Consider the following 15,787-nt stretch of genomic DNA (forward strand, 5'->3'; position numbering starts at 1 on the left):
TTCAGTAAGACGCATTTAATCACTCACTCATACAGTCAATCACGCACCTACTAAAACCTTCATTCAGACACTTATACATCCACTCATTCTTCAATATGTAAAACATATTTAAACTTTACAGAAACACATAATCACTGGATGTTGTCATCAGTGATGTCATCAGTGATGTCACTGACCATGTCATGAATGATGTAATATGTGACATGATCAGCAGTGGATTGCGGGTGCGTGATATATAGTTAGTGCAACTAACTATATATGGAATTTCAATGGTTTTGTGTGAGTAAAATAAGGTTTTTTAAATGCTAATTCCTAACTATATATGGTCTATAACCTATGGTTTTTTCAGTGAATTTTCAAGGTTTTGTAAATGCTAATTCCTAACTATATATGGTCTCTAACCTATGGTTTTTTCAGTGAATATATATATATATATTTATTCACTGAAAAAACCATAGGTTAGAGACCATATATAGTTAGCTGGACATTTAATTGACATAAAACCAATGAAATTCCATATATAGTTAGTTGCACTAACTATATATCGCGCACCCGCAATCCACTGCTGATGATGTCACATATTACATCATTCATGACATGGTCAGTGACATCACTGATGACATCACTGATGACATCTCAAATGACATCACTGATGACATCACTGATGACATCTCAAATGACATCACTGATGACATCACTGATGACATCATCTAGTGTCTGTGTGTTTTTGTAAAGTTTAAATATGTTTTACATATTGAAGAATGAGTGGATGTATGGAAGACTGAGTGTGTGTGTGGCTGGCTGGGAGGTGTGTGACTCTGTGCATATCAATGTGTACTTGTATCAGTGATTGTATAAGAGAGTAAGTATGTGTTAGTATATGTGTGAAAAAGTATGGTGTTCTGTGTTTAACTGTATAGATGAGGAAATAGAAGTGTGATTGATTCTTCACAGGACTGACCTGGTGTATGAGTGCATATGATAGTGTTGTAATAATGAGTGACTGTATGTATGAGTGATTGTATGGGTGTATGGGTGAATGAGTGAATGTGTGTGTAGACGTAGGAATCAGTGAGTGCGTATGTAGTAACTGGTATTGGTGTGTCATGATGTCATCAGTGATGTCATTTGAGATGTCATCAGTGATGTCATTTGAGATGTCATCAGTGATGTCATCAGTGATGTCACTGAAGTATGGTGTTCTGTGTTTAACTGTATAGATGAGGAAATGGAAGTGTGATTGATTCTTTACAGGACTGACTAGGTGTGTGAGTAACTCCATGGATGAGTGGCAGTGTGTGAGTGTCTGCATAGGTGTATGAGTGCATATGATAGTGTTGTAATAATGAGTGACTGTATGTATGAGTGATTGTATGGGTGAATGAGTGAATGTGTGTGTAGACGTAGGAATCAGTGAGTGCGTATGTAGTAACTGGTATTGGTGTGTCATGATGTCATCAGTGATGTCATTTGAGATGTCATCAGTGATGTCATCAGTGATGTCATTTGAGATGTCATCAGTGATGTCATCAGTGATGTCACTGACCATGTCATGAATGATGTAATATGTGACATCATCAGCAGTGGATTGCGGGTGCGCGATATATAGTTAGTGCAACTAACTATATATGGAATTTCATTGGTTTTATGTCAATAAAATGTCCAGCTAACTATATATGGTCTCTAACCTATGGTTTTTTCAGTGAATTTTCAAGGTTTTGTAAATGCAAATTCCTAACTATATATGGTCTATAACCTATGGTTTTTTTCAGTGAATTTCATTGTTTTTTTAAAAGCTAATATCTATAGCTGTAAAATATATTCTTTATTACGTGACGTATCACGTAGCCACGTGAGACGCCTCATGACGCGTTGCATAACCGTGACGTATCGGCTCTGCAGCGCAAACAAAACCCGTAACGTAAGCGTGCCGGAGCATATATATATTTTTTTTTAACCTTAATTAGACAAAATCCACACGTGCACATATCTTGAGGCCTTGCAAAGGCACATCAAACAAACAGTCCCTACAATTTTGCCAAGTTTGCTGGAAATCTATTCCCTTAATTTTTTTGTTTACTGTTTCTCTTGGTTTTCCCCTTGTTACGCTTACCGGGACGCTACCCGGTACGCGAACCGGACGCTCCAAAAACACAAGATGGCGGACTCCCGTTACGCTGCCGGTTAGCTGCCCGGTTCGCGTACCGGGAAGCGCCTCTACCGCGAAAAATCGCAACAATTTTTTTTTTTTTTTGCCCCGCGGGGGACTTTAATATCCCCCTCATCAATCCTAGGGGGTCAGGAGGGGTTTACCTTGCCCCCTTTCATTCATTTCCCCCTTCTTTTTTCACCACATCTTGTCTCTCGAACCTACCGAGAGACAAGATGGCGGCCGCTCCGGACTGTTTACAATGTTGACAGCTATGCTGCCGGTTAGCTGCCCGGTTAGCTGCCCGGTTCGTGTACCGGGACGCGCCTCAACGGCGTAAAATCGCAAAAAAATATATATATTTTTTTTGCCCCGCGGGTCACTTTAATATCCCCCTCATCAATCCTAGGGGGTCAGGAGGGGTCTACCTTGCCCCCTTTCCTTCATTTCCCCCTTCGTTTTTCACCACATCTTGTCTCTCGATCCTACCGAGAGACAAGATGGCGGCCGCTCCGGACTGTTTAGAATGTTGACAGACACCGGAGAGCCAATCAGCTTCGCTTCGCGAAGTTCCGTTACGCGTCAGGTACGCGAACTGGGGCGCTAACCGGAGCGCTGTCACAGATATATATATTTTTTTAAACGTTAATTTCTCAAAATCCACTGGAGCACATATATTGAGACATAGCAAAGGCACGTCGGGCAAACCATATCTACAATTTTGCCAAGTTTCATGTAAATCCATTCAGCCATTCGAGCTAAAAGTGAGTCCAACCGCCCTATGGAAAAATGAATGGGAAAAACGCGTTTTGGGACCCCCCTTTTTTCTCGGCCCCCCCTTGACGAAACCCCCCCAATTTTCAGGGGCTGCTCAGAAACAAATTGTGCCATTTTCCTGAAAATGTCAGCCAATTCTGTCCACAAACGCCAAAGTTATTAGACATAGAATTTTCAGAAATCCCATAGAGAAAAAATCCTAACTATATATACCCACTGGCTATCGCCAGTAGGTAATATACATATATAAACATATATAATCTGCATATCTATATAAATATAAATGCATGCATACATATACATATATGCATACATATGCATGTTATTTACATGAAAGTTTTAAAAACACTAATAAAAGCAAAGCTAAAAAGACACCTCATTACAAACAGAATGGCTTTAACTTAAACGAGGGCGAGATCTATTGCATTTTCAATGCTTGTTTACTTTGGTTCTATCAAGAAGGCATTCAGATGTGTCACACATTTGCCATAAATTCTGAATGTTAGCACTCTAGTTGCTCATTAGATCACTATAGTAAAGCTAGTGCTCACCAGGGAAGTCTGCTGCTAATCATGGTTTGCAGCCATTTTCCCGCATTTTTTATCCAGCGGACTTTCAGTCCGCATACCATTATCCCGCAAGGTCATTGACCTCGCATACCATTATACCGCATTTTTTCAAAACGCATGTGCATTTATCACGCATGCCTTTACAAAGAATTACGTTTTAAAGGCACGTATGGTAAATGCATTTGCGTTGTGAAAACCACGATGACGAGAGAGGTAAGTGGGTTTGTGTTACTTTTTTCGTGGGTTAGTTATTGTGTAGTGTAGTGTTGTGTAGTGTAGTGTTGTGTTAGTGTAGTGTAGAGTTGTGGTGGTTGTTTAGTGTAGGGTCATTCTGGGGGTAGTGTTTAGGGTTTAGGGTTGTGTTGTAGTGTTTGCGTAGTGTAGGGTCATGCTGGGGGTAGTATTTTAGGGTTTAGGGTTGTGTTGTAGTGTTTGCGTAGTGTAGGGTCATGCTGGGGCTAGTGTTTTAGGGGTTTGGGTAGTGGTGTAGTGTTTGCGTAGTGTAGGGTCATGCTGGGGCTAGTGTTTTAGGGTTTAGGGTAGTGTTGTAGTGTTTGCGTAGTATAGGGTCATGCTGGGGGTAGTGTTTTAGGGTTTAGGGTTGTGTTGTAGTGTTTGCGTAGTGTAGGTTCATGCTGGGGGTAGTGTTTTAGGGTTAAGGGTAGTGTTGTAGTGTTTGCGTAGTGTAGGGTCATGCTGGGGTGTAGTGTTTTAGGGTTTAGGGTTGTGTTGTAGTGTTTGCGTAGTGTAGGGTCATGCTGGGGGTAGTGTTTTAGGGTTTTGGGTAGTGTTGTAGTGTTTGGGTAGTGTAGGGTCATGCTGGGGGGTAGTGTTTTAGGGTTTTGGGTAGTGTTGTAGTGTTTGCGTAGTGTAGGGTCATGCTGGGGGTAGTGTTTTAGGGTTTTGTGTAGTGTTGTAGTGTTTGCGTAGTGTAGGGTCATGCTGGGGGTAGTGTTTTAGGGTTTAGGGTAGTGTTGTAGTGTTTGCGTAGTGTAGGGTCATGCTGGGGGTAGTGTTTTAGGGTTTAGGGTAGTGTTGTAGTGTTTGCGCAGTGTAGGGTCATGCTGGGGTGTAGTGTTTTAGGGTTTTGGGTAGTGTTGTAGTGTTTGCGCAGTGTAGGGTCATGCTGGGGGTAGTGTTTTAGGGTTTAGGGTAGTGTTGTAGTGTTTGCGTAGTGTAGGGTCATGCTGGGGGTAGTGTTTTAGGGTTTAGGGTAGTGTTGTAGTGTTTGCGCAGTGTAGGGTCATGCTGGGGTGTAGTTGTTTAGGGTTTAGGGTAGTGTTGTAGTGTTTGCACAGTGTAGGGTCATGCTGGGGGTAGTGTTTTAGGGTTTAGGGTTGTGTTGTAGTGTTTGCGTAGTGTAGGGTCATGCTGGGGGTAGTGTTTTAGGGTTTAGGGTAGTGTTGTAGTGTTTGCGTAGTGTAGGATCATGCTGGGGTGTAGTGTTTTAGGGTTTTGGGTAGTGTTGTAGTGTTTGCGTAGTGTAGGGTCATGCTGGGGTGTAGTGTTTTAGGGTTTAGGGTAGTGTTGTAGTGTTTGCGTAGTCGAAACGCTGTCGAAACGCGTTGCTAGTTTTTGTTTTGACAAACCCCTTGGATTGATGGAATAAAAAGAAATTCCTCGTACAAAATTGGAGTTAAACGAGTCTGTTTCCTTGCGACTCCATACCTCCCCATGCGGGGAACCTTGCTCGAAATTGTCAGCAGTTGGGCTCAACTGCAGGAGTAACGCGGCCAAAAGGCAAGCAGTGCCTAACGGGAGAGAAAGGGAGCCATGCGGTAGATATAAATATATATATATATATATATTCACAAAAAAACGATCGGTTTCACACCAGTTATAGTTAGCTGAACATTTTACTCATACAAAACCATTGAAATTTCCAAGTCATAGTTAGTTGGACTCACTATAACTCGCGCGTCCGCAATCCACTGATGATGATGTCACATATTACATCATTCATGACATGGTCAATGACATCACAATATTGTGTCATTCTTTTTTTCAATGAATGTGTACTGCATAAATGAATCGATAAAATGACTGAATGAAGGGGAGAAAGTGACTAAGACAACAAATGACAGAAGGGGAGTGAGGGAAGGTGAGTTGTGAACGGGAGTGTGTCGAAGCGGAGTGAATGAAGGAGAGTGACAGGGAGTGAGGGAAGGGAATGAGTAAAGGTGAAAAAAGGGGATTGATCTTGAGGGAAGGATGGTGAGGGAGGATAAAGTACTGGGAGTGAGAGTAAGGGAAGGGGAGTGAGTGAGAGGGAAGGGGGAGTGAGTGAATGTATGTTCACGACATTGAGGGATGGAAGGTGAGTTAAGGTGAGTGAAGGGGAGTGAGAGAGTGAGGGGACAGAGGGAGTGAGGGTAACACAGAAGGAGTGAGGGAAGAGGAGTGAGGAAGTGAGAAGACAGAGGGAGTGAGAGAAGGAGTGGGTAAAGTGGAGTAAGGTGAGTGAGGGAAGGGGAATTAATGAGGGAACAAAGGAAGGAAAGTAGGGGAAGTGGAGTGAAGCAGAGAGACTGGGAAAAGGTGAGTGGAGGAGGAGAGTGAGGGGAATGGGAGTTAAGGATGGAGAATGAGGATTAGTGAGGGAAGTGGAGTAAGGGAACAGGGGTGAGGGAGGGTGAGAGAAGGGCAGTGAGGTTGAGGAAAGAGGGGTGATAGAGGGTGGATAAAGGCAAATGAGCATAAGAAAAGGGGAGTGAGGGAGTGACGAGATAGCGGGAGTGAAGAAAGGAGTGAGAGAAGGGGACTGATTGGGGGAGCAAAGAAAGGTAAGTGAGGGATTGAGCATGAGTTAAAGGGAGTGAGCATGAGGGAAGGGGGAGTGACAACGTGAGGGGATAGAGAGAGTGAGGGTAAGAGAGAGGGAGTGATGGAAGGGGAGTGAGGAAGTGAGAGAACAGAGGGAGTGAGAGAAGTAGTAAGTGAAGTGGAGTAAGGTGAGTTAGAGAAGGAAAATGAGTGAGGGAGCAAAGGAAGGAAAGAGAGGAGAAGGGGAGTGAAGGAGAGGGACTGAGAGCGGGAAAGTTGGGGAGGGGAGAGAGGGGAAGGGGAGTGAAGGAATGGAGATTGAGGGGAAGTGAGGGAAGCAGAGTAAGGGAACGGGGGTGAAGGAGGGTGAGAGAAGGGCAGTGAGGGTGAGTAAAGAGGGGTGATAGAGGGTGGATATAGGCGAGTGAGCGTGAGACAAGGGTAGTATAATATATATTTCACAATACAAAATAACTTGTACAATATGTTATAATATTTATTTTGCTGTTCTCAGAATATATTGAATTTCACTAAAAACAGTGAGTTCAATACTACTCATCATATGACAGCGGGCAAAAATAAACACAATCAAAAAGATTGTGTTTAAAAAACCCATACAACGTTTCAATAAATAATGTAAAACTTTGAAAAAAACATATCTTAAATTTTTTTTCCAAACAACAATCACAAACTAATAAAACATTAGTATGTCATTACTATACTCTCAAAGTAAAGTAATATAAAAACATATATTAACAACATTTACCTGAAATAATCATTTTTGATTCACGAGGCCAAATAGTATATGAAAAGTCCTTTTTTTGGAAATTACTTAATAGTAATTTTAAACTTCCATTTACCCGACTTTCTGAATGAAAAGCTCCAACATCTATTGGATCATTTAACAATAGTTATATTTCCACCTCTGACTCACTCATGATCAACATTTCCTATAATACTGATATCACTTAATATGTGATACACTTAAACTACCTCAATGAGAACTACAAGTTTTTTATTATCTTGATCACTCTCACTCACAAAGCAATTTTGAACAGCAGACTAACTTTTATTAACTGCTCTAATCTTCCTAGGCCAATTACATTTCCTAAAATTTAGGTTGTAAGAACACTAGGTAAGAAATGTGTGAGTCAAAAGGCAAACTTTGTTTGAAAGTCAATTGAGTATCGTTACAATAAGTCCAGCCCTTTTGACGTTTTAAATAAGCTGTGTAATGTCCTGATGTTGTAGAAGGACCATCATGGAAAACAATTGCTGCAGTTACAAAGGTTCTTCCTGAAATTGATAATTGAGAAGCCACAACATTTTTAATTATAGTTGTCAATTTAGTTCCATGAGGTCTACATCGTTGGAACATTAAAATTACATACTGTCCATATCTTTGTATAAATAATGTTGATAGCATTGCAGAGTTACATTGGGTACAGACCATGTTTTGATTTGCTTCTCTAATAAGATTATTAAAATACACTGATTGGCAGCCTGATAAAGTCAAATATATAAATCTTTCAGTGTCTATTATAGTACTACTTGAAAAGGAACAATTGTCGCAGTCATGCTGCGATTTATATGAAAGGCCAAAAAGATTTTCAACATCTATACCTTCATCTTGCAATACAACAAGCATATACATTAGAAATTCCTGACAATCTTGCTGAATATTCTGTGAAAATTGATTTAGACCAGAACATATGTCTAAAACATTTCGAATATCAGAAACACTTTCTATTTTTGTTTTATCACTGCTACATTTCTCAAACACAGTATTCAACAAACAACAAAATCTTTGATCCCGATTTTCAACAATCTGCTCTTGTAAAGTTTGGAGAAAAAAAAACAACATTAACCACTACATTAGCATAGCAGTTGACACCAGAACTGTTTTCAAACTGAAATCCAACATCTTCAACAGAATCCTTTTCCTTTCTGCTTACAATTACAGGTTCATCTACTTTTTTTCTTTTTGCTACAACCTCGCTACAATTTTTCTCATTTCTTCTTTTTCGGCCTACCACAGGCTTTTCAAATAAAGGATATTGAGGTAAATTTGGAGCATATTCTCTTCTTAACCTATTATACTTGTTCACACAATTTAGATCTGCACTAATGTTTGTCTCATCAAAATCAATCAAGTATAATCCAGATAAAGTTCTGACTCGAGATAAAGCAACATATGCCATACCCTCCTTGAACACAGATCTTCCAATATTCACTAAAGCACTATCTTCACTTAAACCTTGAGATTTATGAATAGTCACCGCATATGCCAAACAAACAGAAAACTGTTTTCGGCCGACATATAAATCTTTCACAAGCAAAAACCGAGCAGAACATTGCTGTACTTCTTCAATTCCATCAAATTTAATTTTCAAAAATTCAATTTCATCTCTATTTCAGTAATTCACAAAATCAACAACATGAGCCATTGCTCCATTTACTAAACCTCTTTCCACATGTAAATTCCGTCGTAAAATTATATGACAATTTTAACATGCATGTAGACTCTTTTCAAAACCAGCAGTTTTAGATATTGTCTTCTCTAAAGAATCAATTTTGATTTCAACTTTTCTGACAAAATAATAGTTGTTCCTTCATGCTCTATTTTATCAATAGCTTCCAGTTTTACAATCTCTTGATTTTCTAACTTTAACATTTTGTTGTTGAAGATTGGACATTCTTGCAGAGTTGGCATCAAGCATATCACATATTTGTTTTCCTATAAATATTCTCTGAGAGAATATTTTCGCTCGGAAACAAATTTGAAAGTAATCGTGCCTGTAAAGCTTCTTTGCCATGTTCACTTACTTTTCCAATTCTTATATCTTGAAGAATATTTTTATAATCTTCATCCTTTGCCTGTCGCATATTTTGAAGCAGTTCTGCATATTAAAACATAACCATATATTAACATTTCCAATGCTTTCTAGGCACTTTCTGGTATCTTCATACGTAAGTATTTTAAACACTGGTTGTCCTTTCACAGGAGTTAGCTGCAGTAGATCTCCAAAAACAATGATGTGTTTACCTCCAAATAACACATCATACTCTGTTTTAAGAATTTGCTGCATTTTTAAATGCACAAAAGCAAGCATTACATTTGATACCATGCTTACCTCATCAATGATAAGAAGTTTCATTTTCTTCAGGATTTTGGAAACTTCACAACAAGCTTCTCCAGATAGCTTGTGGTATTGTAATTTATTATCATGCTCTACTGGCAGCATCAATAAACAATGTAAAGTATTCCCTTTAATGTTATGTGCTGCCAACCCAGTTGGAGCAGTAACAACACAAGAGAGCGATGACTCAGTTCTTTTCTGTAGGTAAGTTGCAATTCCTTTAATTAGAAAACCTTTTCAAGTTCCTGCTTCTCCACTCACTTACAGTCAGACAGGTTTAAATGACGTACAAGAGCACTCTTTTCTCTCATGACATAAACCATGCTCAATCTGTTCTGTGACTTCGTCATATATTTGTTTCTGCTCAACGTTTAGTTGTTTTTCCAATTCTTCTAAGTTTACTACATCCTCCTGAGCTTGTTCCATTGCTCTTTCCACCTCATCCATGGCAGTGGCAGCTTAATTTTGGATAATTGGTCCTCCGAGTGGATCCTGACTCAACGAAGCAGAACTCTGACTGTCTTGAGAACTGTCTCTAGCAATCTCTGCTGCAATTGTAGCTTCTTGCTGTATTTCATCCTTCAACATTTGCGGATAATTAGTAACAGCAGGCCATTCTATAGTATTTTTGCTTTCATTGAAAGAATCTTCATAACTGAGAAAATCTCCAAGTAGTTCCTCTTCTGTACACCACGGCTTAAAGAGTTGCAGAAGAGCTAAATAGTAAAATTCCATTTTGTCAGGAGATTCGCAACTCAATTTTCGATGATTAATCAAATGTCCTTTTTTTTGTTTCACCAGACTTTCTTCACATCCAATTACAGCATATCCACCTTTATTGATATCTTCTGTAATATTACTCTTAAAAGTATAGCTTTGAGGTACTACATAGAGAGAAACATTGTCAAGATGACTACTTCTATTTAGATAGTATGTCTCCAACATGTTTATCATCAAAATATCTGTACTGTTTGGTTCTTTCTCTGCCAAATACTCAATTTCTTGTACAGATTTCAAAACTCAGTTTCGTGTTTCAGCAAGACCTAGACTCACGCAAATGATTGTTCTAGATTTGGCATATAGACTTGCTGATGATAACCAATGTGAACATTCGTATGCTCCAATTTCTCGATGCGACAACATCTTCGGACTGTAACTGTACAATTTCTTACTTAGGCTCTTTTCATGAGAAGTTTCTTCCCACATTTCCTTTAGTTCTGTATTTTCTGATTTTGTTATGTAAGACGTTACATATTGAGCCGCAGAAATAGAGTTGTCAGCAACATATTGAATATCCATGTTAGCATTGCACAAGGACAAAATGACTGGGTTATAGTCATTTATTTATTTTGACTCTTCATTTCTTTTTAAGTTGTATGTATTTTTTGGTGATTTTCTTGTCACAGTATGTCGCAAAGAAGACATAAAATTGTTTACTCTTCCTTTAGATATTACTGGTCGTGGAAATCCAAAACGAAATTTTGTGTAGAACTTGTCCTTGGATTTGAACTTTTGACGACAGTATTTTCCACAACGATGGGTTTGAAACCGTAGGACTTGATGTCTTAAATTGTTTTCTTCTGTACTTTTCAGAACAACACATGTAGAATACTGTTCAAAAAAACTCATGACTGTGTCATCCGAATCTGTTCCAAATTTGGGAGCATCTTTGATCCATAGCAGCATACGTATGTGAGGAGCACCTCTTGCTTGATACTCCTTTCTCCAAAATAAATCAAAAACCTCTCTAAGAGGAGGATTCTTTTTGTTTGTGATAAAAGACATCATAGCTTCTAATCTATGATTGAAATACCTGCATACATTAACTTGATCCAAAGAGCACAGTTCTCCAGGTGTCTTGTATTCTATATTTTCTATGTTTGTATTTGCCTCTCGAAGAAATTGAAGTCCTCCCAAGCATACTCAGCACAGCTAAGAGTAAGGAACCATGTAGGAGTTCCTAAGTTTCTTAGCATACATTTCAGTTCCCCATCGATGAAGGTAACAATACTCGTTGGTACCACGCTGACATGCCATGAGATTAATTAGCTGAGACTCCAAAATAGTGTCTTGCTGTTGGACTTTATCCATAAAGTCCCTTGCCGAAACATTTTGCTGATGTACTCCACTTTTCAGTATATGGTTCACTGCAAAAGAAAGTCCAGACAAGTCACTCTCAAACAGAAGATGAAACAAATATGGAATACATTGGCAAAACCTTGGATCTTCTGCATATAATCTTAAAGTCCGGTATTCAGATGCAGGAATTTGAACAGATCGGTCATCATATCGACCACCTTGACCTGTTGGAAATAACTGAGGAAAACAACGAGCTTCCAAGCTTTCTTCCCATACACTAATGGGACTTCCTTTTGCTTCTTTCATTTGGAACAACTCAATAGCATTTCCCATTACTTCTTTGGAATGCAGAGGATGATCACTATAATGCTCATAAATTTCTTCACTTCTAGACACATCTACTTTTTCAATTTGCCCAGCTGAAAATCACTGTCCTCTGCTACAGTTGTTTCCTCTTCTCCTACATATACATTTTTGTAGTACTGTTTGTTTTTTACCAAATACAACGTTGCCTTTTTGACTTTCCTAACATCTACTAATTCTTGCCAGATTTTCTTACTCTTTGTAAGAACGCCATTAACTAGAATAACCAGGGGTTCCTCTTTCACTTTTTCAACACCAATTGTATCAATATTTTTCTTTAAATCAAGAGGCAAATAAACAACTCTTCCCTTTAATCCTCTCTGTTAATCTGAAGGAGGCAATTTCCCTGTTTTAGGCTCCATGCGAACAGTAGCCTGAAATGGATGTACAAATTCAATCAGAATAGACTCAAAAGTATTTAAATCCTTCAATTCAGAAGGAATGTTTACCAACTCAAGATTATTATGTACAACTCTAGCAGGCATTTTGTTTTCATTTAATTTATTATACCAATATTTACAAATACGCAGATCAGAACACAAATCAAAACAATTCTCTACCGACATAAGTTGCAAAATCCTTCCACTCATTATTATTTTCCTTTTCACTTTTTACATATAAATCAACTAACCTAGTGTGATTCTTGTAATGAATTCATCGACAACACACTCAAGAAAAATGTGGCCTTTGACTTGAAATGACCTTGAACTTTGTAATTTCATGGTCAAAATTTTCTGTACTTAAATTCTGTACATTCTCTTCCACATTACCTTCTATTACTGTATCAGTTTCTGCACTGCCCTCTTTTTCACCAAAGTAACTTAACTCAATTTCTTCAGAAATGTTGTTCACATCTAATACAGATCCATGCAAAAGAGCACTGTTTAACTATTTTAGCTAAAGTGCTGGACTTTTTGCATAATACAACCTTCTCACTAATTTCCTCACTTTAGTATGATGTACTGCTAACATCCTAAAATGATGAAAAACACTCTGACATACTTTCCTAGAAAGACAATCCAGTGAATGCCCATGCAAACCTGTTTTTTCTCTCACTCTGCAAGGATCTAACACGTTTGAATTTTTTGTTTTAGACTTTTCTTAGTATATGTACGTAAGAAATTGCGAAACAAATCATTTGAATCCTGTCGCACACTACAAATACTACTACAATTCCAATTGTACACTGGAGCCTTAGGACGTCTCCCTAAAACTTCATCAGCTAACACCTCTTCTGCATTTCTAGGCACAATTTTTTCTTTTTCAATCGGACAACCGTCCTTCACCTCATATGCTCGACCACTGGTGTCAACTGCATTCATCAAATCATTATCCTAAAAGTAACTCTCTTCATTAAAAAATGGCTCACAACTTGAACTATGATTCCATTCTCCAGAAAAAACATCACAGAAATTAGTCCGATTAATTACTCTTTTCCACTTACTTTTTGATTTCAAAACATTGATTACCTTGTCTAGTGTACGAATTCTATTGATTACTAAAATATATTTTAAAAAATCCATTTCAAAAGCCTGATCAACTATCCTCTCTATACTTTTCTTTTTCTTGTAAAAATCTGTTTTCCTTTTACAATTCTTAACATTTTTTAATAAATTTAAAACAATTCTGTTATAAAACATTCGCCTACGAATGTCAATGAACTGATTTTTACTTCTATTAATATAGACAATATCATCTCCATAAGCTTTATCTACATTTTTGCTGGGATTTTGGTTTTTCTTTGTAGTTGCAGAATTTTTTTTTTTCTTTTGTGCATTACCTTTATTTTTTTTACATTGAGTTGATTTCCCTATAAAATGCTTTGTTGCCTTACCAGAAGCATTCTTCTTTTTCTCCGTATTTTGTTTTTTACATACATCTTGTAATTGCGTTTTCTTGGAAAAGTACGTATTTTTATATATTCATCTTCAAACAGATTTAGTAGGCATATTGCTTCTTCTTTTTGTAGATAATTACAATCTGTTGTAAAGAAAAAAGAACATATTAAAGACCACTACTAACATACTGCATTGCAATTACAACAAGTAAATGATAAAAACACTAGTTTACAACATAAGTAAGTTTATAGCACAGCAACTGTGTCTCACCAGAGTAGGAAATTATGCAATGAGTGCTGTTTCTTACTTTATGGCAGTGCAGAACAGCTTCAACATTAATGTCACTCTGTGCCTGCACCATCTCTCTCTTTGCGTGTGTCATCTCACTCTATGCCTGCGCCATCTCACCCTCTACCTGCATCATGTCTCCCTCCACTTGCATCATCTCACTCTCTGCCTGCGTCATCTCTCTCTTTGCGTGTGTCATTTCACTCTATGCCTGCGCCATCTCACCCTCTACCTGCATCATGTCTCCCTCCACTTGCGTCACCTCACTCTCTGCCTGCATCATCTCTCTCTTTGCGTGTGTCATCTCACCCTCTGCCTGCATCATGTCTCTCTCCACCTGCGTCATCTCTCTCTTTGCGTGTGTCATCTCAGTCTCTGCCTGTGTCATCTCTCTCTTTGCGTGTGTCTTCTCACTCTCTCCGTGCGTTATGTCTCTCTCCACCTGCGTCATCTCTCTCTTTGCGTGTGTCATCTCCCTCTTTCCCTGCATCATGTCTCTCTTCACCTGCGTCATCTCTCTCTTTGCGTGAGTCATCTCTCTCTTTGCGTGTGTCATCTCTCTCTTTGCGTGTGTCATTTCACCCTCTGCCTGTGCCATCTCTCTTTTTTGCGTGTGTCATCTCACTCTCCGCCTGCGTCATCTCTGTCTTTGCGTGTGTCATCTCACTCTCTGCCTGCGCCCTCTCACCTTCTGCCTGCATCATGTCTCTCTCCACCTGCGTCATCTCTCTCTTTGCGTGTGTCATCTCACTCTCTGCCTGCGCCGTCTCACCCTCTGCCTGCACCCGTCTCTCTCCACCAGCATCATCTCTCTGTTTACGTGTGTCATCTCACTCTCTGCCTCCACCATCTCTCTCTTTGCGTATATCATCTCCACCAGCGTCATCTCCCCTCTGCATGCATCATGTCTCCCTCCACCTGCGCCATCACTCTCTTTACATGTGTAATCTCTCTCTCTGCCTGCGCCATCTCACCCTCTGCCTGCATCATGTCTCTCTCCACCAGCGTCATGTGACTCTCTGCCTGCGCCATCTCCCCCTCTGCCTGTGCCATCTCACCCTCTGCCTGCATCATGTCTCTCTCCACCAGCGTCATGTGACTCTCTGCCTGCGCCACCTCCCCCTCTGCCTGTGCCATCTCACCCTCTGCCTGCATCATGTCTCTCTCCACCAGCGTCATGTGACTCTCTGCCTGCGCCATCTCCCCCTCTGCCTGTGTCATCTAACTCTCTGCCTGCATCATGTCTCCCTCCACCTGCGCCATCTCTCTCTTTGCATGTGTAATCTCACTCTCTGCCTGTACCATTTCTCTCTTTGTGTATCTCACTCTCTACCTGCATCATGTCTCTCTCCACCAGCGTCATGTGACTCTCTGCCTGCGCCATCTCACCCTCTGCCCGCATCATACCTCTCTCCACCTGCGTCACCTCTCTCTTTGCGTGTGTCATCTCACTCTCTGCCTGCATCATGTCTCCCTCCATCTTAGCTATCTCTCACTTTGTGTGTGTCATCTCACTCTCTGCCTGCACCATCTCACCCTCTACCTGCATCATGACTCCCACCACTTGCATCATCTCACTCTCTGCCTGCGTCATCTCTCTCTTTGAGTGTGTCATCTCACTCTCTGCCTGCACCATCTCACCCTCTACCTACATCATGTCTCCCTCCACTTGCATCATCTCACTCTCTGCCTGCGTCATCTCTCTCTTTGCGTTTGTCATCTCACTCTATGCCTGCCTCATCTCACCCTCTACCTGCATCATGTCTCCCTCCACTTGCATCATCTCACTCTCTGCCTGCATCATCTCTCTCTTTGCGTGTC

The sequence above is a fragment of the Lissotriton helveticus genome, chromosome 4_2 (genome assembly GCF_964261635.1).
Source record: "Lissotriton helveticus chromosome 4_2, aLisHel1.1, whole genome shotgun sequence".
Lineage (NCBI taxonomy): Eukaryota > Metazoa > Chordata > Amphibia > Caudata > Salamandridae > Lissotriton > Lissotriton helveticus.